This window comes from Meriones unguiculatus, chromosome 10 (assembly GCF_030254825.1).
Source record: "Meriones unguiculatus strain TT.TT164.6M chromosome 10, Bangor_MerUng_6.1, whole genome shotgun sequence".
Classification (NCBI taxonomy): Eukaryota; Metazoa; Chordata; class Mammalia; order Rodentia; family Muridae; genus Meriones; species Meriones unguiculatus.
Window position 1 is genome coordinate 100,774,360 of NC_083358.1, and position 21,424 is coordinate 100,795,783.

Here is a 21,424-nt window from a genome sequence, read left to right on the forward strand (position 1 = left end):
TTTCTACTTCTTGGTTATCCAGTAAAACTGTAGTACAATTCCATTTTCTTCTCCTTTGTGACTACAGACTAAAACTATCCAAGGAATAAAGACATTCCAATATGGAAGAAGGTTGGGATGAAGGCCTAAGGACATTCCCAGGAAGGGAGGCCATTAAGTGGTTGGGTTACAGCCTGTGACCATTCCTCAACCTTTGATTCAGGACTCTAGCTGAACTAATGAAGGACATTATCTCAAAAAAAAAAAAAAAGTTCTCTTTGACAACTTAATGCACTTTTCTCTCCCAAAGCATATCTCTGTAAATTTCTTGCATACAAGACTGTTTCATCTATTGCTGTCATGCAAATTGACAGCTGGACAGTTATTAAATATCCACTGGTTATTTCCAAGCGTTGGGTGTCGGTGCAGTGATGTGAGCATGTACAGCAGTCAGCGCTCAGTGTGTTCTGTACCAGGCACTGTTGGATGCAGTTTACGAAGAATTGCTCAGCGTTACAGCACTTTCCTCTGGTTGGCTTCCGCTTCCACCCCCACGCCTGACAAAGTCTAGAAGCAATAGTTCCTGCAATTGAATCTTCACCTGCCCATCCAGAATAATTGGAATTCCAGTGTTTCTCTTTACTGTTTTGACACCAAGGAGATAGCAACTTAGTAGATTCATCCTAGCTCCCAGGCCTGATCTGCATACACAACAGGCAGGTGCTTTGCTTAGAACGCACAAGCTGTAAAGAAAATATGAAGTCATTATTTGTAGAAGCCTTGATTTTTGGCTTCGTGGTAGCACACACATGCCTTTAATCTCAGCACTGGAGGGGAAAAGAAGGCAGATGGATCTCCTGGAATTCAAGTCCGGCCTGTTCTAAATACTGAGTTCTGGAACAGCCAGAGCTACTTAAAGAAAACCTGCCTTTAAAAGACAACCACCACCCCCCCCCCAAAAAAAGACAAACCAAAACAAAAAATGGGGACAATGGTGGCATGGTGGCACATGCCTTTAATCCCAGCACTCAAAAAGCAGAGGCATGTGGATCACTGTGAGTTCGAACCCAGTCTGTTTACAGAGGGAGTCCAGGACAACCAGGGCTATACAGAGAAACCCTGTCTCAAAAAACAAAACGGAAAAAAAAAAAAAAGAAGTTTTAAGCCTGTGTGATCACTGCTGCTTATGTAATCCCAGTGTTTGAGACGCTATCAGACTGGGGCTGCATAGAGTTCCAGGCCATCGTAGGCTGCAGAAGAAGATCTTGTCTCAAAAACAGAAGTTCGACAAAGTGACAGTGGGTATACTTTGTTTACTTCCCAATTCTGAATTTACCACCACTGCCACCACATATTGAAAATAAATTGGGGAGCAATTGCTGGAGAAATGTCGGCAGTTAAGAGCACTGGCTGCTTTTCCAGAAGACTTGGTTTCAGTTCCCACCACCCCACGGGGGCTAACAACCATTTGTAAAACTAGTTCCAGGGAATCCAATGCCTTCTTGCCTCTAATGTACAAGGCAAACAGTGGTTCGCAGATAAACATGTAAACAAGGGCTGGAGAGATGGCTTGGAGGTTAAGAGCACTAGCCTTTCTCCCAACGGTCCTGAGTTCAATTCCCACCAACCACATGGTGGCTCACAACCATCTATGATGAGATCTGGTGTCTTCTTGTCTGCAAGTGCAGGCAGAATACTGTATAAATAATGAATAAATCCTTTTTTTTAAAAAAGCATGTAAACAAAACATCAATACACATAAAGTTAAAAATATTTAATTTTTTTTTCAAAAATACTTTTATTGTGTTGTTATATTGAAATTTCCTCCAAGATAAAACTAAGAGAAAAGCTTAGCAAGGCTTATAATATTCTAAGGCAGTAATTTTCAACCTTCCTAATGCTGTAGCCCTCTAATACAGTTCCTCATATTGTGGTGACCTCAACCATAAAATTACTTTTGCTGCTACTTCATAACTGTAAATTCAGTACTGCTGTGAATCATTATGTAAATCTGATATGCGACCCCTGCGAAAGGGTCATTCAACATCCCACCCCCAAAGAGGCTTCAAACCACTGGTTGAGAACTGCTGTTCCGAGGTGAAATGAAACATTCCATCTTGCAGGGAAGCTCCTTAAAACTCAGGAACTAGGTGGGCAATAGTGGTGCATGCCTTTAGGCCTAGCAGGGAGGCAGAGACGGGCAGATCTCTGTGAGTTTGGGTCAGGCCTGGTCTACAGAGTAAAAAACTCAGTAAGTAAACATAAACAATTCTGTAGATTCGGGAACTCTCTGAAACTGACCAGATTTACCAGTCCCTCCTTCCCCACGCTTATAGAAACAGTGAGAGGACTACTAAAAAACAGACAAGTTGGATTGCCTAGAATAGGTTCTAGTTAAGATGGCTAAAAGAGAGTCAGACCACCTAAGCTGTCTACAAGACATTCTCCAAACCACTGAGCTGCCTGCAAGTTGTGCCTTGAGCCTTAGTTACCAGCTTTCATGAGCTGTCACCCATGCTAGGTAAGCTTTGGTGATCTGTTTATGAGTTATTTTTGCCTACAGTAGTAAGTTACCCCTCACCCACACTCCTGTAAATAATCCAATAAAACTCCTTGGTTCACCAAGTTGGACTTTGGTAATAGTCTTTGGTTCCCTATCTGGGGTGAGTATATGTTTGTTTACATCTTCAGGAATAGTATCACACAATAGTGTGTGTGAGAGAGAGAGGTGTGCATGTGTGTGGAGGTCAGAAGTTGACTTCCAAGAGCTGAGCTTGTCTTTCCATCTGTTCTTGCTTGCTTCCTTCCTTTCTTTCTTTTACAAGGTTTATGTCTTTTTAATCTGTTTGTTTATTTTGGCTTTTTTTTTGAGACAAGTTTTCTCTTTGCAGTCCTGTCTATCCTAGAACTCACTCTGTAGACCAGGCTGGCCTCAAAATGAGATCTGCCTGCCTCTGCCTCCCAGCTGCTGGAATTAGAGGTGTGCACCACTGCACCTCACTGGATCTTTTTTTTTTCTTTTACAGTAACTGAATTCAAGTCATCAGTCTTAGCAATGAGTGTGCTCATGTCTTAAGCCATCTTGCTGGCTCAATAAGTGAATCTAAGATGACAACAACAGAACTAGACTCAGTTCAGAATTATTATTAAGAAAAGACTACAAATAATATAAATATGAATTAATGGAGGAGTAAATATGTGTATTTCCAAATGCTGGATTATAAGTGAAGCCATGGAAACAGTCACGCAGACTAGACACAGAGATACATACCTGTCATCCCAATGCTTGAGAGATAGAGACAGGCAGATCAGGAGTTTAGGGTCTCCTGGGCTACAGAAGAGAGAAATGACTCTCACAGGTTGTTCCCTGGCCTCCTCGTGAGGCCATGAATATGCGTGCCTGCATATAGTATACACAGAGAGAATAAGTGCTAAAAATAAAAAGGTAATGAACATCGTGGTTTGTGTCTTTTTTTTTTATATGTAGATTTATCCATTTGACCAGTATTTGTTTATTGAGCTCCTGCCATGAAACTGACTCTGTGCTGTCTACTGCGCGATTCTCAGCTCAGTGGTTCTTCAAAGGGCTGAATTCATGTTTTATCAGTTCAGCATGCGTAGTAGGTTTTCTCTGAGCACGTGTAGACAAAGTGAGTTCTGCCAGGGCTTGCTTTACCGTGAACTACGTAGTTACTACTTCAGACATACATTTGGGAGATTGAGAAGGCCCTGTGTGACCGTTCTCTTAATTTTCACATACTCCTTCCAATTCAGTCTGTGATCCAAATAACCTAGAGATAGGTCTAATGTCTGGCTAGGAAACAATCCCTGACTACCGAGCTAACTGCCTCAGCTCTCAGATGCTGCTGTCATTTAAATGTGAGCAGATTGTCATCATGGTTGCCATTTTGCTCTTTAGAAGGGAGCTTTGGAATTTACTATAGTTACCATAGTTTGTGTGAGGTAATTTGGGGATATAATCAGATGATATGACTGAGCAGTTTTGGAAGTTCCAGATTCCAACACCAATACCTAACAGAAGTCATAAGATTGCATATATACACTTGTATTATAATATTATAGGCATGTTTTTGCAATGCTGAGAATTGGCCTTAGAGCCTCATGCGTGCTAGGCAAGCATTCTGCCATTGAGATATATTCCAGCCCAGTTGTGTATGTGTGTGTGTACTTTTAAAGAGTATTTTATGTGTATGAATATTTTATCAGCACATATGTATGTGCGTCATGTGTGTGTATGTTGACGTCTGAAGCCAGAAGAGGGTGTTGGATCCCCTAGAACTGGAGATACAGATGGCTGTGAGCCACTATGTCTGTGCTGGGAACTGAACTTGGGTCCTTTGCAAGAGCAGCAAGTGCCGTTCACTGCTGAGCCATCTCTTCAGCCCAAGTAATGCGTTTTTCAGTGACCAGAAGTACTAGGAGCTTTAACAGATACGGAGATCAAGTGATATTCAGCCATGGCTCTTCATTTACACCACAGTGAAATTAGATGAAAGAAGTCAAATCTTGTAGGTGTTTTCCTATGTTTTCTTCCCCTAGCAATTATAGGTTCTAATGCTTCAATTCGTCTGGAGAAGTAACATTGAAGGGCAAAGATATGGCCCTCTCTATGTCTGGTCCTATAAGAGATAACGAAGCTCTACTTTGGCCCTCCCAAGTGTCAGCTTTTTCTTCTCTCTTTTTTTTTTTTTTTATTTTAAGATGGGGCTTTTCTGTGTAGCCCTGGCTGGCCTGGAACTCCCTCTGTAGACCAGGCTGGCCTCGAACTTTCTTAGATCCACCTGCCTCTGCCTTCTGAGTGCTGGGACTAAAGGCACAGCCACCATCTCCCCAGCCGCTACCACCGCTGGCCAGCCAAGTCTTATTTTCTAATACATCTTCCAAAAGAAAGGGAAGACTGTCCTCCCTCCCAGGAAGCACAGTCAGAGTGGTGTGCTTATACTTTGACAGGTTTCTGGCATCAGTGTGAGGTTGTTGTTGTTGTTTGTTTGTTTGTTGAGGGGGTTAGTTTATACTTTTTAATTTTTTTTGTTTGTTTGTTTTTAGCAAATACATAAAGTAGGCACCTCATTTCCGAATCTACAGGTTTCCTAACCTTGAGGGCAGGAAAAAAAAAGGGGGGGTCTCAATATCGTCACTTTTAGATGGACCTTAGATCTCAATTAATGAGCAAGCAGCCGTTAGTGGAAGAGCTACATGAGCTTGGGTCTCAAAGGGTAGACACTCTGAAGATGAAACCATAAACCAGAAGAACGTCAGATGGGCGTCTCACACACAATGAGCAAGGGAAGGCTGCTGACGGAAATGCCATCTGCAGCTGCTTTTAGAGCTTGGCTCTCCCTGGTGACGACTCCCTCTTTGCCGCTACGCCCCACCCTCTTCCTGCCGCGAGTCATTCGGGGGCTCTCTGTTCTCATCCTGCGTGCTTTGAAGCAGGCTGCAAACTGGTATCTGTTACATCAGCCTCTTTCATGGTTGGTTGATGTGCCTGATGGGGCTGTAAGGCTCAGCCACGGTTTGAGTCATGAAAGAAGACTTACCTTTAAGAGAGCCCCTGCCTGCAGTGCCCTGAACAGTTAAAAGTGTGCCCTTCCCATGCGTGTACCCAGAACACGCTGCTCTCTTCCACAGCCTCCCCGGTTGTCCAATTAAACCTGTAAAACCTGTGAATTAGTGGACAGAGGAACATGCTGCTTCCTCCAACCTTGAGTTCTCTTCCTTTCACTTTTTCATCACCCAGTCTCTTTTTTTTTTAAGTCCAGAAACATAATTATTTTGAAGATATCTTTCCTGACCCCACTTCTCAAAATGAGGATGGTTCCCCCGTTTATTGTTACGTAGCACCTAGCATCTTGGTTTTTACAATGAATATTATGCTTATTTCATAAGAATTATTCAATGTTTATCTTCCCTATCAGATTGTGAGTTCCGTGAGGGGTGAAATTGTGCCTGTCTTCTGCACCTTATCTCTCCATCACCAAGTACCATGCCTCACAAAATTCATTTGGTGCATAAATAAATGATAAATTGTATTTCATAATCACTTTGAGTCTCCTTTGTTGAAAAAAACCCACTCCTGAACACTTTGTGCTCTACTGATTGTTCAGGTAAAATTGAGAACAGGTATTGAACAAGAGCCAAAATGAATACTATTTGCTGAGTAGCTCTCTTTGACTTGACTACTTTTTAACCTTTCTATATCAATACAATCTAAATTCTTCTGTCATGGGAACTGTTCCTCTCTAAGCAGTCATGTCTTGGAAGACTGTGGTTTATTTTCATATAAAAACAGAAATTCCTGGGTACCTCACTTGCACAGTCTCACTGGGATCAGCCATTAAGTAGTCTTAGGGGTTGGAATAAGGGTGCCTATGTCTCACAGGCCAGTGTGATGCTTTGGTGGCTCTACAGTCTTGGAGTCTTGAAACATTACCTCTTTAACAGCTCTCTGCAGTGAGCTTTGCTTTTAAGATTGAGTGTTATAATCCTTTGGATTTTAATCAATTTAGAAAATGCAGGAGAATAGGTATCATGGCTCATGCCTGTAATTCTAGCACTTAAGAGGTAGGAACATAATGATGAGGAATTCAAGATCATTCTCAAGTTGAAGGCCAATATGATCTCTATGAGACCCTGTTTGAAAGAGAAGAAAAAGAAACCCAACAACAATAATGGAAAAAAAAAATCAGTGTTGGGCATAGTGGTTCATGCCTGTACTCCCAGCACTGGAGAGGCTGAGTTCAAGGCCAGCCTGGACTATGTAGTAAGGCTGTCCCAAAGAGTAAAGGAGGTGGATGAGTGGAAGAAGAAGGAAGGACACAGTAGAAACAACACCCCCTCCATGCTACTGGAGAAATTATTTCATATAATCTGTGGTTATAGTTGAGAATGAGTTCTCTGACTTCAATAAACTTTTCCTGAAATAAATTAGTAACTCTAGGTGTTTCTGACATCTTAACCTGAGCTAAGTCAACCTTTGTTTCATTGTTGTTGCACTAGTGTCTTACTCTGGGGCCCAGGCTGACCTGAGACCCACTGTGTAGTCCAAGCTGCCTCTGCGCTCCCAACTGTCATTCTGCCTCAGTGTCTTGAGTGCTGTGATTACAGGCATAAGACACCGCTGTACTCTCTATCTTGTTCTATTTAGAAATTTCCTGGAGTAGACTCATAACTGAAAGGAAAAAATTCATTAATTCATTGACTATAGGCTGAACAGTTTGAACAGTTATTAGTGAGCCCCATAGGTCAAGCACTTTCCCAGGTGTTTGGAAATGTCAGTAAGCCCAGGCGTGGTGGAGCATGCCTTTAATGGCAGCAGAAACAGGCCAGTCTTTGTGCGTTCCAGGCTAGCCAGAGCTTCGTAGTAAATTCTCTGTCTCCTTGCTTTACATAACCTCTCTTGCACTTAGGTTAACGTCATGTGACTATAGCTGGCTTATGGCCCATGAAAGAAGTGCCATGTGTAATTTTCAGGCAGAGGAAAGGATCAGTTCACGAGCTTTCCCTATGACACAACATCCTCGGTGCTCATGTGTTTCAAGAGAGCCTGAGTTTCTATGGTTACAGAGTCTCTTTGTCTGCTCGTGCTGGGTAGTAAAACGCTTGAGGCAAGAGTTGGATACAGTGGCATATACCTGTGATTGTAGCACCTTAGAAGTGGTGGCAGGATGATTCCAAGTTAGAAGCCAGCCTGGGTTATTTAGTGAGAACCTGTTTCAGAAAAGAGAAAACTTGAGGCTGGGTAACTTACAAATTATATAAATGTATTTCTTTAAGTGCCCACAGCTGTCAAGTTCAAGGCAAGATAAAGGAGGTCTGGCATCCAGTGAGGGCTATATCTTCCTGAGAGATGAAGACTGTGTCTTCACATATAAAAAGGCTCCAGAGGAATGCATTTACTTCCCCAAGCCCTTTTATGAGGCCCTAATCTATTCATGATTGGTAATTCACAGCCTCAAGGCCTCAAGGCCCCACCACTTAATATTGTAATGGGATTAAGTTAAAACATGAAGTTTGGAGGAAACACAAACATTTAAACTAATATTATTCCATCCTGCTCCTCCATACTCTGTGGCCTTCTCACATATGAGATTCACTCATTCCACCCCAACAGCCCCCAGAACCTTAACTTGCACCCATCACCTTGAAGCCAAGTCCAAAGTCTCATCCAAACGCAGCATATGGCAGACGGCACTCAAGGTACAATTCCTCTTAAGGCTCTGTCCGTGAGCCTGAGAAACAGTGATTGCGTACTTCCAAAAGACAGCTAGAGAGCAGACACATCCAGAAATCAGCAATAGGCCAGACGGACTAGCTAACAGCTCTTAAGTAGATCTAGAACCCAGTAAGAAAATGGCCTTAAAGCTTGAGACTGAGACTCAAGTCAAATGATCCTTGACTGTCTGACCCACTTTCCAGACACACTGGGGCAGAGGTTAGGCCCTGGGCAACCCCACCTCCACAGCTTCTCAGGGAGAGGCTGCTGCTCACTGTGCTTGGAATGGAGCCCCTGTGTCTCTCCCAGCCTCTCTTGCCCTGTGAAGCCTGTCTGTACGGCCCTCGCCTCCCTGCTCTACTGAGTGCCTTAACCTTACGGAAGCTCTCTGCATGGACCTCAATGCTCTCTAGGGACAGCTTTTGAAATGTAGGTGAAACAGCATCTCCACACCTCTTGCTCCGTGCATACCTAGAGAGCTGGCCCTACAGGAACACTGCCTACGTGCTTCCCAAGGGGTCATGACAAGCCACTCCTGGACCCATCTGAGTCTCAGCTTCGGTGGCCAAGGAGTGCTGTGTTGGAATGTGAGAAAAGACGAGGCAGTGCTGGGCAGTGACCCTTGAGAACCACATTGGTCTACAAGCCTTCTCAGTGATTCTGCCCTCAAGGCCCTAGCTCTCTGTGCCTGTGCTGGGACTAGTATCCTGGAAGGCCTCTGAAATGCCTCACCATAGTTCTTCCTCTGGCCTCATGCTAGCCGTTGTACCCTGCTTATCAGATAATTGCTTGGGCCATAACCATCGTATCCTCTACCAACTTTTGAAAGACAGTGAGGGAACAGACACATTCCCATTCCAAAATGTAGCAATAGGCCAGACAGAGTAGCTAACAGCTCTTAAGTAGATCTAGAACCCAGTAAAAAAAAATAACCTTAAAGCTTGGGACTGACACTCAAGTCAAATGATCCTTGACTGTCTGAACTACTGCTAGCCAGCTTTTATAACCTAGTCAGCTTAAGGATTTTCCATATCTTTAGTTCTGTTCCCTTTTAAATTATAAAGTCCATCTTTAATTTGTTTCTATCTTGTCACATCTTACACAGAAGTCATCAAAAGAAGCCATGTAGGCTGGTATTATCGTGCGTGCCTTTAATCCCAGCACTCGGGAGGCAGAGGGAGGAAGATCTCTTGCTTTTGAGGGCAGCCTGGGCTACATAGTGAGTTCAAAACAGCCAGGGCTGTCTACATAGAGAGACTCTCTCAAAAAGCAAACCAAAACCAAAACCAAAAACGAAGCCATGCAACCCCCCCCTCAGTTCTTCACTTAGCTATTCCTTCCGTCAAATATGCTAGTTCAGGCTGGCAAGACGGCTTGTGGGTGAAGGGGCTGGCCACCAAGCCTGACAACAGGAGTTTGATCCCTAGGACCCACATAGTGGAAAGAGAAGTCTGACTGCCACGAGTCCTCTGACCTCTGCACACGTGCAGTGACACACATGTGCCTTCGCACACAATCACACACACACACACACACACACACACACACACACACCATGCAAACCACACCTGTGTATACGTGTAAAAAAAATTCTACTTGATCACTTTTAAGTTCTGCCTTACACGAGGCATTAGGACAATTCAGTCAAGTTCTTTGTCACTTTACAACAAAATGCTCTTTGCTCCAGTCTCCAGTACCTTGCTCTTCATTTCCATCTGAGACCTCATCAAAATACCTTTTCCTGCCAACTTTGTAACCAGCATTCCGATTACAACCACTTAAGCAACATGGAAAGCCTAGGCTGCCACTCTGGCTCCTGTGGGCCTCAGCAGAATTGCCCTTTACCCTCTGTTCCCAGCATGTTAGGACTTTTCTAGTGTGTGCCTCTCAGCGCTTCAGCCTCTACCCACCTCTGCAGCTGCGTCCCCATTTTCAGATGTTAGAAACATTTCACTCTCAATGCCAACCTACCTCTAAGTGTATTTGTGCTGTTGTTTATTTTATTTTGTGTTTATTTTTGTGTGTGTGAATGAATATTTTGCCCGCACACACATGAATGCCTATTGGAGCCCCTGAAATTGGGGTTACAGATGATTGTAAGCTACTATGTGGGTCCTAGGAATCAATCCACATTCCCTGCAAGAACAAAAAGTGCTCTTGATCATTGAGCCATCTCCCAGCCCTTGGGAGGCAGAGGCAAGAGAATGAATGCCCCGGGAGTTTAAGGTCAGCCTGGACTATAGGGTGAAACCTTGTCTCGAAAAGGCAAAAGAAACAGGAGCCATTGAGATGAGTTGGTAGTAAAGGTGCTAGCTGCCCAAGCCTGATTATCCCCCGCCCTACACACGTGTTGTAACACCTGCACACATCATGCACACAATTTTCATTAAAACAAGTAAATAAAGCAGCCGGGACTGAGTAATTTATAAATGATGTAAATGACTCGTCACCACTGTGGAGGCTGAAAAGTTCAAGAACGAGGTTCCTGAAAGCTTGTTGTATGATGCTTCCAAGATGGCTTCTTGTGCTCACAAAGCAGAAAGGGCTTACATGCAAAGGAAGAAATCTGTGTGAAGCCTCTTTAGTAAGGTATTAAATCCTGTCCGCAAAGGCATAGTCTTCCATCCTCACGATCTGACCACCTCCTACAAGCAAGCCTGTTTTTGTTTTTATTTTGTTTTATTTTTGTTTTCTTTTCAGTACAGGGTTTCTCTGTCTAACAGCCCTGACTGTCCTGGAACTCACTTTATAGACCAGGCTGGCCTCTAACTCACAGAGATCTGCCTGGCTCTGCCTCCTGAGTGCTGGGAGTAAAGCCATGAACCACAATGCCTGGCTACACGCCCAGCTCTTAATATTACAGCTCTTGCTGCAGATTAAGTTCTGTTATGATTTCGGAGGGACACAGATGGTCGAATCATATGACTCAGAGTCATGGAGCCGTACTCGCCCTGCTCTGATTGCCAGCCTGGGCTAGATTAGTGACATGTGTGAAGTATGTGTGACATGTGTGACAATGCTTCTGTGGTTGAAGATGCTGAGAATTACGGTGTGGCCCCTTAGCACTGAGTACAGCCCTGCTATTTATTGAGTATCTTTTCATGTGCTAGGCACAGTGCTAAGCTATTTGTACTAGTGATTTATTATTGTTAAAGCCCTGAAAATCACTTTCCTCGCCAAAGGGAGACACATTCAATATTCATTATGAACTATTACACCCAGTTTTGCCAGATACTCTTCTTTCTGTTTTCTTTTAATAATAGTTCTGAAATTGATGCAAGTTTTGACATTTTAAAGAGAAAAAGAAAAATTTGAGGGTTTATTCTAAAAGGCCGATGCGTGAGTCATTCAGAGCATCCTCGGGTGCTGAGTCTGTGGTGTTAGAGAAGATTACTTCATTTGCCATTTTCTTTTTCCTATAAGTAGAACTGGATAATGTTGCCACTGATGCAGGTTTATTATTGTAAAGTAAGTGGGCTAACTGAATAAACCGCAGCGCTGACTCTAAGACGCTTTTAAAGCACTGCTACACACTACTAAACCTGACAACTGCAGGCTGACAGGTGACGTGATGCTTTCTTGTCACCCAGCCTTTACCGATGGGGCTTGTTGGGACTGATGCATACATGTTCACCCTGCAGAAGCTCAAGCACACTAATTACACACTCTCTGAACGATAGCTTTAGTCCGATGAACGTGGGCTTTTAACATACATCATGCTTCTGCATTAATGCAAGTAAAATACGAAAGAAAGAACTCAGTTGAGGTCATTCAAAATGCCTTCCTAGCCAGCTTGTCTCCTGAGTCACTTTTGTCTCTGAGTCACTCACTGATAACTATATTTCAGCCCAGTGATGCCCACGCCATCAACAAGACCCTGAATGCAGCCTTCCTCAGGTGGGTCTCCACTGCTTTTGTTTTGGTGTTATTTTGGTGGGTGTTGTTATTGTTGTTGTTTCCTGAGGTGTGTGTGTGTGTGTGTGTGAGAGAGAGAGAGAGAGAGAGAGAGAGAGAGAGAGAGAGAGAGAGAGAGACTATAGCCTTACAATGTAGCACTGGATGGCCTGGAACTCACCACGCCCAGGCTTCACTTAACTTAGGCTGCACTTAAATTCAGGGAGATCTGCCTGTTTCTGCCTCTAGAGTGCTAGATTAAAGGCACGAGTCACAACACCTAACCCTTTCTGAACGATAGCTTTAGGAAACTTTAGAAACTTTCTGAAGTTTCCTTCAAACCTCGTGCACCCATTCTTTGCTTCTGAGATTTTATTTTCATCATTTTATGTGTGCATTTTGTTGCATGTCTCATGTTTCTGTAGGACCATAAGAGGGTGTCAGATTCCCTGGGACTGGAATTACAGAAAGTGGTTAGCTGCCATGTAGGAGCTGGGAACTGAACCCAGGTCCTCCAGAAGAACAGTCAGTGCTCTTAACTTCTGAGCTCTCTCTCCAGCCCTGGTTCTTCAAGCTTCAATGCTGATGTTTTCTTGAGCTTACTAGGTTGTGTCTATGGGAGATGTTCAAGCAATAAATAGGATTTGTATTCTTTATACGAAAGGTTGAATCAACACACTTAAATATTCATGGGTTTCATTTCCTGGTCATGTCTGAGTGAGTCTGTGCACGAACAAGCAATGGCAGTCATGGTGGAACGGCTGAGTGGCAGAAACATTACAAAACATCTTCCATGATAAGATAAGCCTGAACTTCAAAGGCATTAAATATGACAATATGTGTCCTAGAGTCTGTAAAGTGCAGCACTGTTGTTTTGCAAACAAGGCTCTACAGTGATACAGTTCCAATACATCAGATACCCAACAGCTTGCAGATAATTCTTTCATTTATTTACATTTCACCCTTGTCCCTCTAACATAGATTATAAGGATCAAGGACAAGGCTATGGAAGGATCTGGTGGATGGGGGAAAGAACTGGCTTTGGTATTGAAGATGTAAGCATGACCCTCAGTATGACGGGTCTTCATATGTGTTAAAATGGGGAGTCAAGTTACTATTCTAGCAAAAATTTCTGGCTTAGAAGGTTGTTGTGTAGGGAGAACAATGTTTGAAAAGTACATTGTGAAATCTGAGTACAGGTGAATCAAAGGTCACGTGCCAAGAACCGTGTAGGGTGTCTGGCGCTCAGTGTCTCACATGAGATGCCATGAAGGTGCCCGATGCCTAGATTGTCACCTTGGTATTTAACTAATCACAGACTCTGCCCCAGGAGATCCAGCACCTTCTTCCAGGCTCCAAAGCTACCTGAACACATGTGTACATATATACATACACGCAAATGAAAAACAAACATTAAATTTAACTTGTTATATTTTCCCCACAGGTAAAATAAGGGATGATATTTTTCTCCTAGTATCATAAGGTTATCGTGATAATTAAATTAATTGTGTAAGCTATGAAGCATTAAGAACACTCACACTGAATTTGAATCCAAGATGTTCCTGCTTGTAAGGCACTGTTACACAGTACCAAAACTAAAAGGAAGATCAATAATTAATAACAGCAACAATGAACTAATGAAAGAGAAAAGGAGAATGTCCCCCCCCCCGCCCCTTTTATTTTTGGTTTTTCGAGACAAAGTTTTTCTGTGTAGCCTTGGCTTTCCTGGAACTCACTCTGTAGACCAGGCTGGCCTCAAACTCAGAGACTGCCTGCCTGCCTGTGCTTCCTGAGTGCTGGAATTAAAGGCATGCACTACCATCACCTGTCTTGAAAGAGAACCCCTTGTGTCTGAGCTGTCACTCGGGAACAAGTCAGAGATTTCTAACTTGTTTCTGAGACAGGGCCTTGAGCAGCCCAGGCTGCCCTCAGACTTGGCATGTAACCAAGGAGGACCTTGAATTTCTGATCATCCTATCTCTGCCTCCCAGGTGCTGAGATAAACATGTGTACCGCTACACCCAGTTTCGTTTTTTGGAGCCTTGGGAATTGAAGCCAGGGCTTTGTACGTGCTGGGCAGGAAATCTACCAACTAAGCCGAAACTTCAATGAAGAAAGGCTATACGCTTATGGAACAAACCAACAAACCAACAAACCCTACAATGAATCCGTGATTCAGGGTTCTGACCTAAGGAGCTTTAGACAATTTGTAAAAAGACTCATGGACACGAAAAGTGGGTGACCATAATATACTGGCCACAGAGCAAGGCACAGTGGCGCATGCATTTAGTCTCATCGCTTAGGAGGCAGAGGCAGGAGAATCTCTGTGACTTTGAGGCCAGCCTGGTCTACACAGTGAGTTCCAAGACAGAGCTACATATGAGACCCTGTCTTAAAACAACACACACACACAGAGTTGCACACACACATGCGCACACACAGAATCCATAGAAACCAGAGATACTGACAAAGAGACAGTTAGTTGTCAGCGGTAGTGACACTACCTTTAATCCTGTTTAGTCCCAGCACTTTAATCCCACTTAGTCCGAGCAGAGGCAGGGACTATCTTCTTATATTTGCTGTTGTGTGGCATTTTCCACCATGATTAAAACCTTTTGTTTTAAACTGGGCTGAGGTGATGCATGCCTTTAATCCCAGTACTTGGGAGGTAGAGGCAGGTGGATCTCTGAGGCCAGCTAGTTTCAGATCATCTAGAGTTACATAGAGAAACCATGTTTCAAAATAAAATAAGTGAAGCTCATTAAGATACAGGATATTAAAACGGAGGTCAAACACTCTGTCAGGCCAGAAACTCTTTAAGTTCAGGAAGTAACCCAATGGCTTCAGAAAGTCCCTGAAAGTTTATCCTTACTTTGTTCTGTCCTCCGTTCCCTATCTGGGGGTCAGTGAACATTTATTTGCTCATGTTACTCCAGAAATGGTGTCACACAACAATTCTTTAAAATCCTTAAAGTGGAATGACACTTAATATTCAAATTACAGTTATAGACGCAAACTAAGAGGCTAGAGAGACAAAAGGCACATACGTGGTTATACTGCAAATGCAAAGCCATCTTGATTTAATAGAGGGTGAGGTGGAGGGAGAGGGAGGGATAGACTCTTTAATGTTTCAAATGCCCATAGGATTGAAGAGCAAAGCTCCAAGGAATCGGAGGACTTCCAGAGACCCATCTTAAGGCTGTCTTCTTTAGGACATTCTCTTGCCGCACATTTAATCTCTGTGACAAATACCTGAGCAAAACAGTTAAAGGTAGGGTTTACTGTGGCTAACAGTTTCAGTGGTTCCAGTCTGTGGTCAGCTAACCTTCAGACCCAAGGCAAGATGCGCCATGCTGGAAGGGGCAGCAAGGAGGCAGAGCAGAGATGATCACTCTCATCTCTGAATGTGAGAAAGCAAGTCAGGGTGAGGCCTGGGGAAATGTCCTCCTTTCTAGGGTATGACCCTAGTAATCACTTCCTCTAACCAGATCCCACTGCTAGCATTTCCTCCATGGGTGATGCCATTGTGCTATGAACCCCTAATATACTACTGCATGGACTAGGTCAGAACCCTCATGATCCAATCTCTCATGAATGCTTAGGTTCACTAGCTGGCTTCCAAACCTTTAGCACATGAGTCTTTTAGGATATACAGACATCTGCAACAGCAATACTGTAATATTTAATTTGCAACTGACTTCAAATTTCTGATTACTTTATTTCTCTGCATATTGACTCCCCATTGAGGTTTTTATGTGTGTTTGCCCACGCTCACACATGTATGTGCAAAAGTGTGTTCACCTGTATGTGGTATGCATGTATATGAAGCCAGAAATCAACACTGAGTGTGTTTGGTTGTTTTTGTTTGTTTGTTTTTGTTTTGTTTTGAGACAGGGTTTCTCTGTCCTGGAACTCACTCTGTAGACCAGGCTGAACTTGAACTCAGAAATCCAACTGCCTCTGCCTCCTGAGTGTTGGGACTAAAGGTGTGTACTACGACCCCCTGTCGACACTCAGTATCTTTTACTCTTTACCTTGTCTTTTGACAGAAAGCCTCCCTGAATGTGGGGGTGCTCACTAACTGTCTACACTAGCTGGCCACTGAGTTCTGGGGATCTGTTGGTCTCCATTCCCCCAACCCCATAGACCACCTCTAAGTCTAGCCATACCCAGATTTTGCATGGCTTCTGGAGATCTGAACTCTCCAGTCCACATGCCCTTGCAGCAAGCACTGTCCAGCCGAGCCATCTCTCCAGCCCCTCAGTGAGATTAAACATCTCTTTCCTATGGGCACAGCACGTAGCATAATGCCCCGTAACAGAAAACTAACTGTGCCTCTTCCTAGCTAAACCTGGAAGAGATACATGCGCGTGATATCTGTGAAGGTGACGTCTTCCGTTGCTTTTCAAAGAACTGAGCCACTCCAGAAAATCCATTTTATTTGCAGAACTGTTTCATAACCCATCCCTCCTGTACTTCAGTGGAATGCCCCTGTCATTGCCAAATGTTGCTTGCCTGGTGGAAGTTCTTGGCCAGACCCATGGGTTGCCAGACGGTGCAGCTGTTTGCCCTCAAAGTCCAAATCTTCTATAACATCAAATCAAACAACATTTCCTAATGACCGAACAAGCGTGGTCTCTGAGCTTCTTGCCAGAGAGGATAGGACATCACTGTGGCTACCCTCAAGTGGTACAGGATGGATACAAAAACAAGCATATGAATATTAAAATAGTAATTGCAGACTGAAGGGACAGCTAGGAGATTAGAAGAGACAGCAAATGTATACTATGGGGGGAAAGGCTTCCTGTGTTCTCAGCACATGCTCTATGCTCCTAGGATGGTAGGGGTATTATTTTGGGGCATCCTTGTCTTTCTGCCTAAAATAGGGCCTTTGCAGGGTCACCTTTTTCTCTAAGATTCTCAGAGATTCTAAGAGGAAGAGGCTTGGTTTTGCCTAAAACAGTATGATAAGTATAGTTGAGAATGGTGGCGTGTATCTGTAGTTCCAATATTCAAAAAGAAGAGACAAGAGGATGAAGAGTTCAGGGCCAGCTCTGTTGCATAGTGAAATCTCGTCTCAAAAATACAAAAACCAGGGGCTGGAGAGATGGCTCAGAGGTTTAAGAGCACTGACTGTTCTTCCAGAGGTTCTGAGTTCAATTCCCAGCAACCACATGGTGGCTCACAACCATCTATAATGAGATCTAGAGCTCTCTTCTGGAGTGCAGGCATACATGCAGACAAAACATTGTATATATAATAAATAAATATTTAAAAATAACTCATTAATTAATTAAAAATGCAAAAACCTTCACTCCCTTTGGCAGCACCTATACTAAAATCAGAATGATACAGAGAAGATTAGCATGGCAGTCCCTGCACAAGGATGACACACAAATTTGTGAAACATTCCATATTTTTTAAAAAATGCAAAAATCAAAACCAAACCACACAGAGAACAGTACGGTAGTCACTGCCTCCTCTTCATCTCCTGCTTTCTGCTAACCTCTTGCCTTTGGCCACTTCATTCATTTCCTTATGAGAATGAGTATCATCCCATTCCAAGTCTTCAGTCAATGTGTTCTAAAAGGAGAGAAAGCCCGAGAGTATGAGTCAACTTTATTCCTGGTACTGAACCCTGTTTGTTCTTGTATTAGTTGCCCCGAGGAACAGGGAAGAGCAATGCAACCTTGGTTTCTCTGGCTATTAAAAGGAAGTGATTGGCAGTCAACCCATTTTACTAAGTGAGAATAAAGAGCTTGCACACTGCGCCCCTGTTAGGTGCACACAGAGGCTTTTGAACTATTTCCTTTATAATGCTCACTGCGTGCTCCACTTGCCTTTATTAATCTTGGTGCTGGCCTCCCAGGTACAAAGAGAACTAGGCTGTCCCCAAGAAATCTCCAAGCATCTGCCTGGTGGCCTGGTAAGTGGAAATGCCCTTCTTCACCTTTGCCAGGTAGAGGGACTCCTACTGACCTGTCCTCCTGTCCTCCCTCTGTAATGCAGTGATTCGTGTGGGCACTTACTCGTCCTAGTTAAGACTGTCGCCTTGTAGAGAATGGGGTGTAGCTCAGTGGTGGGAGCACTTGCCCCGCAAATGCGAGGTCCTGGGTAGGATTTCCTAGCACTGGAAAAACAAAAACACACTCTTAGGGTCAAGAATTCTTTTTTTTTTTTTTAATGTTTCTTCATTTCCTGTTCATATCAAATTGTGCAATATGCATACCAGTGCTCAACAAAAGTTTTTTTTTTTTATGCTTTTAATCAGTCAATTGATGAATTGGTCATACTTCAATAGAATAAGTCTGTTAGGGTTGCCTGCCTTTATTAAAGGGTATCATTTCTATACAGCAATTCATTAAGAGTTAAAACATGCTGACAAGGACCTTCGAGGTGACTCAGTGGGTAAAGGTGCTTGCTGCAAGGCCTGGTGAGTTTGATTTGCTCCCAGGAACTGATGTGGGAGAGGGAGCGATCAGACCCCTGCACGTTGTTCTCTGACCTCCACTTCCGCAGGTGTGCCGAGCTCCACTCCACTTCCCCCACAAAAGAAACAAAAAAGTGGCAATAGTAGTTTCTTGTAGTGAATCATTAACAACCCTCCTGATAGCCAAAGACAAGCGGAGAAAGGGTGAGAGCCTAGTCATCAGAGCCTAGCGCAGACTGACCCAGCGCGAGGAGCCTGCGCAGAACACCCACAGGATCGCTCGGAGTTCTCAGCAGTCAGCAGCCTCCGGAGGACCTCGTTCTGCAACCCCCACCCCACTACACACACACCTCCCGTTCCCACACTGTGAATGAAGAAGCAGAGACACTATGGCCCAGCCTGCAACTCTGAGAGGCTCACTGACAAGGCTGCTGAGAGACTGAGCAGATGCCATAGGAATGAGTGGCTGCGCTCTTCTGACTGCCTATTTTGGCCATCTCCCTGCTTTGAAACGATGCTATGGAGGGGTCAGAGGCCCGAGCCAAGTAAAAATATAGGAGAAAGATCTGGAATCGACCTCAATGGGTAGGGCCCATTAAGAGGAAAGGGGGTGCACTGTAGAGAATGCTCAGAAACAAACAAACAAACAAACAAACAAACAAACAAACAAACAGACACCTAGTGGAAGGATCACAAAGGGCCCAGACCTTCCCATTTAGTTAGGAATTCCTATTCCTAGCTAGGAATGTCATGCATTTCAGTGTGTGAGTGTTGAATGGAGGCAGGGAATGGTAATAAACCTTCCTATTTTGAATAAGTGGACTGGACAGCCTAGAACCCCGCTTGGTTTCAGTGAAGAGGATAGTCTGAATGCTTCCCCCAGCAAAATCTAGAGATCTCTCCAAGAGGAGGCCGGAGATCACCAAATTTATTCAGTGTGCTGTGGCCTGGTGCTCTGAGTGAATCTCAGAAGGCAGGATCTTGACCGGGAGCCACAGGGCTGTAAGGCCAGCACTCTGCCAGAGGACTGAGTTGGAGGCCCACCCTGGGCTGTAGAGTGAGGCCACACCATAACTAAACAAACCAGAGCGAAACAGAACAAGCACTGAAAGGCCCCTTCTCTGCGTGGGAGCCCAGGAGTGTAGGGAAAAACTTCCCTCTGGGCTCAGGAGGCCCTGTCTCTCCCTGAGGGACTATTGGCAGTTAATGGTTGCTAGAGAAGGAAGTCATTTTCTTCAGTTGTGTGACCACTGATCAATTGCCCAGGCTCTGGAACACAAACCCCCACCTATGCTCATCTAAGCACCCCTACCTAAACCGAGACTTCCTCCCCTGCCCCAGACAACTCAAAAGTAGGAGAGAAGAATGGAAGAGAGATAAATGAAAGTAATGGTGCAGCATGGGCTTCCATTTCTTTAATTACTGCATTTGGGAGGCAGAGGCAACAGATTTCTGTCAGTTTGGTGCTAGTCTGGTCTGCATAGTGAATTCCTGGCCACCATCTCGGAGCATGCAAGGCCTCCCTGCCGCCTGGTCTACAAAGCAAGTCCAGGGCAGAGAGAAACCCTGTCAAAGAAGAGGAGGAGTTGTTTTGCCAGGCCTGGTGGCCCATGCCTGTAATCCCAGCACTCAGGGAGGCAGAGGCAGACAGATACCTATGAGTTTGAGGCCGGCCTGGTCTACAAAGTGAGTCCAGGATAGCCAAGGCTACATAGAGAAACCCAGTCTCAAAAAAAAAAAAAAAAAAAAAAAAAAAAAAACTTAAAAAAGAAAGAAGTGGGAAGAAGGGAGAGGAGGTAATATTTGGTCTGGGCGGCTCTGCAGATGACAGTGCAAGAGTACTTGCTGCTCTTGTAGACAATCTGAGTTTGGTTCCCAGCACCCACATCAGGCAGCTCCCAACTGCCTGTAGCTTCAGTCCCCGGGCCTCCATCACCCTCAGCTGGCTTCTGAGGAGGCCTGTACTCATGTGCACATACCCATATGCACAGTTGGATGTGTGCACACACACAAACACGCACAGGTGATTTTAAAAAAGAATTGAAATAAAAAAGGTGTAGTGTTTCCAGGCCCCTGTCTCCACGTTCCTGCCCTGACTTCAACCTTCTGTGAAGGACCAGAACGTGTTCCTTTCGGCTGCAGTGTTTCATCACAGGGGTATAAACCCTAAGACAAGACCAGCATAGTCTACACAATAAGTTTCAGGGAATGCAGGACTACAGGGTAAGGCCCTGTTTCAAAATTAAGTACATTACTATGATTAGTTAATTAAATAAAAATAAATATTTCAGAAAACAGTGGGTAATGGGATATGAAATTGACCAAAAGTCATTGTGAACATATATATGAAATTGTCAAAGAATAAAAAAATAAAATAGAAAGCAGTCTGTTCCCGTGTACTCTGAGAGTTCAGGAGAGGTGAGGGGTTTGTCTATACTATTTCCCTCCTCCGGGCAAAGTGTTATATAACACACCTAGGCAGGGGGTCATCCTTTCCTTGTGATTAGGCTCTGACGTGAGCTGGTTCCAGGGATCTGGCCGCAGCCATTCTCCTTTAAGTCCTGGCAGCCTTAGCTGGTAGGACTTGGAGCCTTGTCTTTCAGAGCTTGTCAGCAGGAGACTCCCAGCATGCTGGAAGCTCTGTGTGAGAGTGGGAGCTGCTGCTTTTGCTGGAGCTGCAGGAACTGTGGCCAAGAGCCAGGAACCAAGAGCTGCCTCTTGCTGCGTGCAGCGACTCCCCCAGTGCTGGCACAGCCAGGGAGTCTGCCGAGCCGTGTAAATCTTTCTCCAAGCAGTCTGTCTCTTCGGTAGCTACAGAAACACTGTTTATTATTCTTTGGTTTTAAGGAGACAGGCAAAAATCCGATGGCAACGGTCTCTGTCCC

At 44.2% G+C, this 21,424-nt stretch overlaps 1 non-coding gene across 1 annotated transcript; it reads left to right on the plus strand.

The window, feature by feature from the left end:
• The first annotated feature begins 17,420 nt into the window (after nt 1–17,420).
• LOC132646130 (U6 spliceosomal RNA) lies at nt 17,421–17,530 on the plus strand. The gene has a single exon (XR_009584261.1). It is a non-coding gene; the product is annotated as a U6 spliceosomal RNA (small nuclear RNA).
• The last annotated feature ends 3,894 nt before the right edge of the window (nt 17,531–21,424 follow it).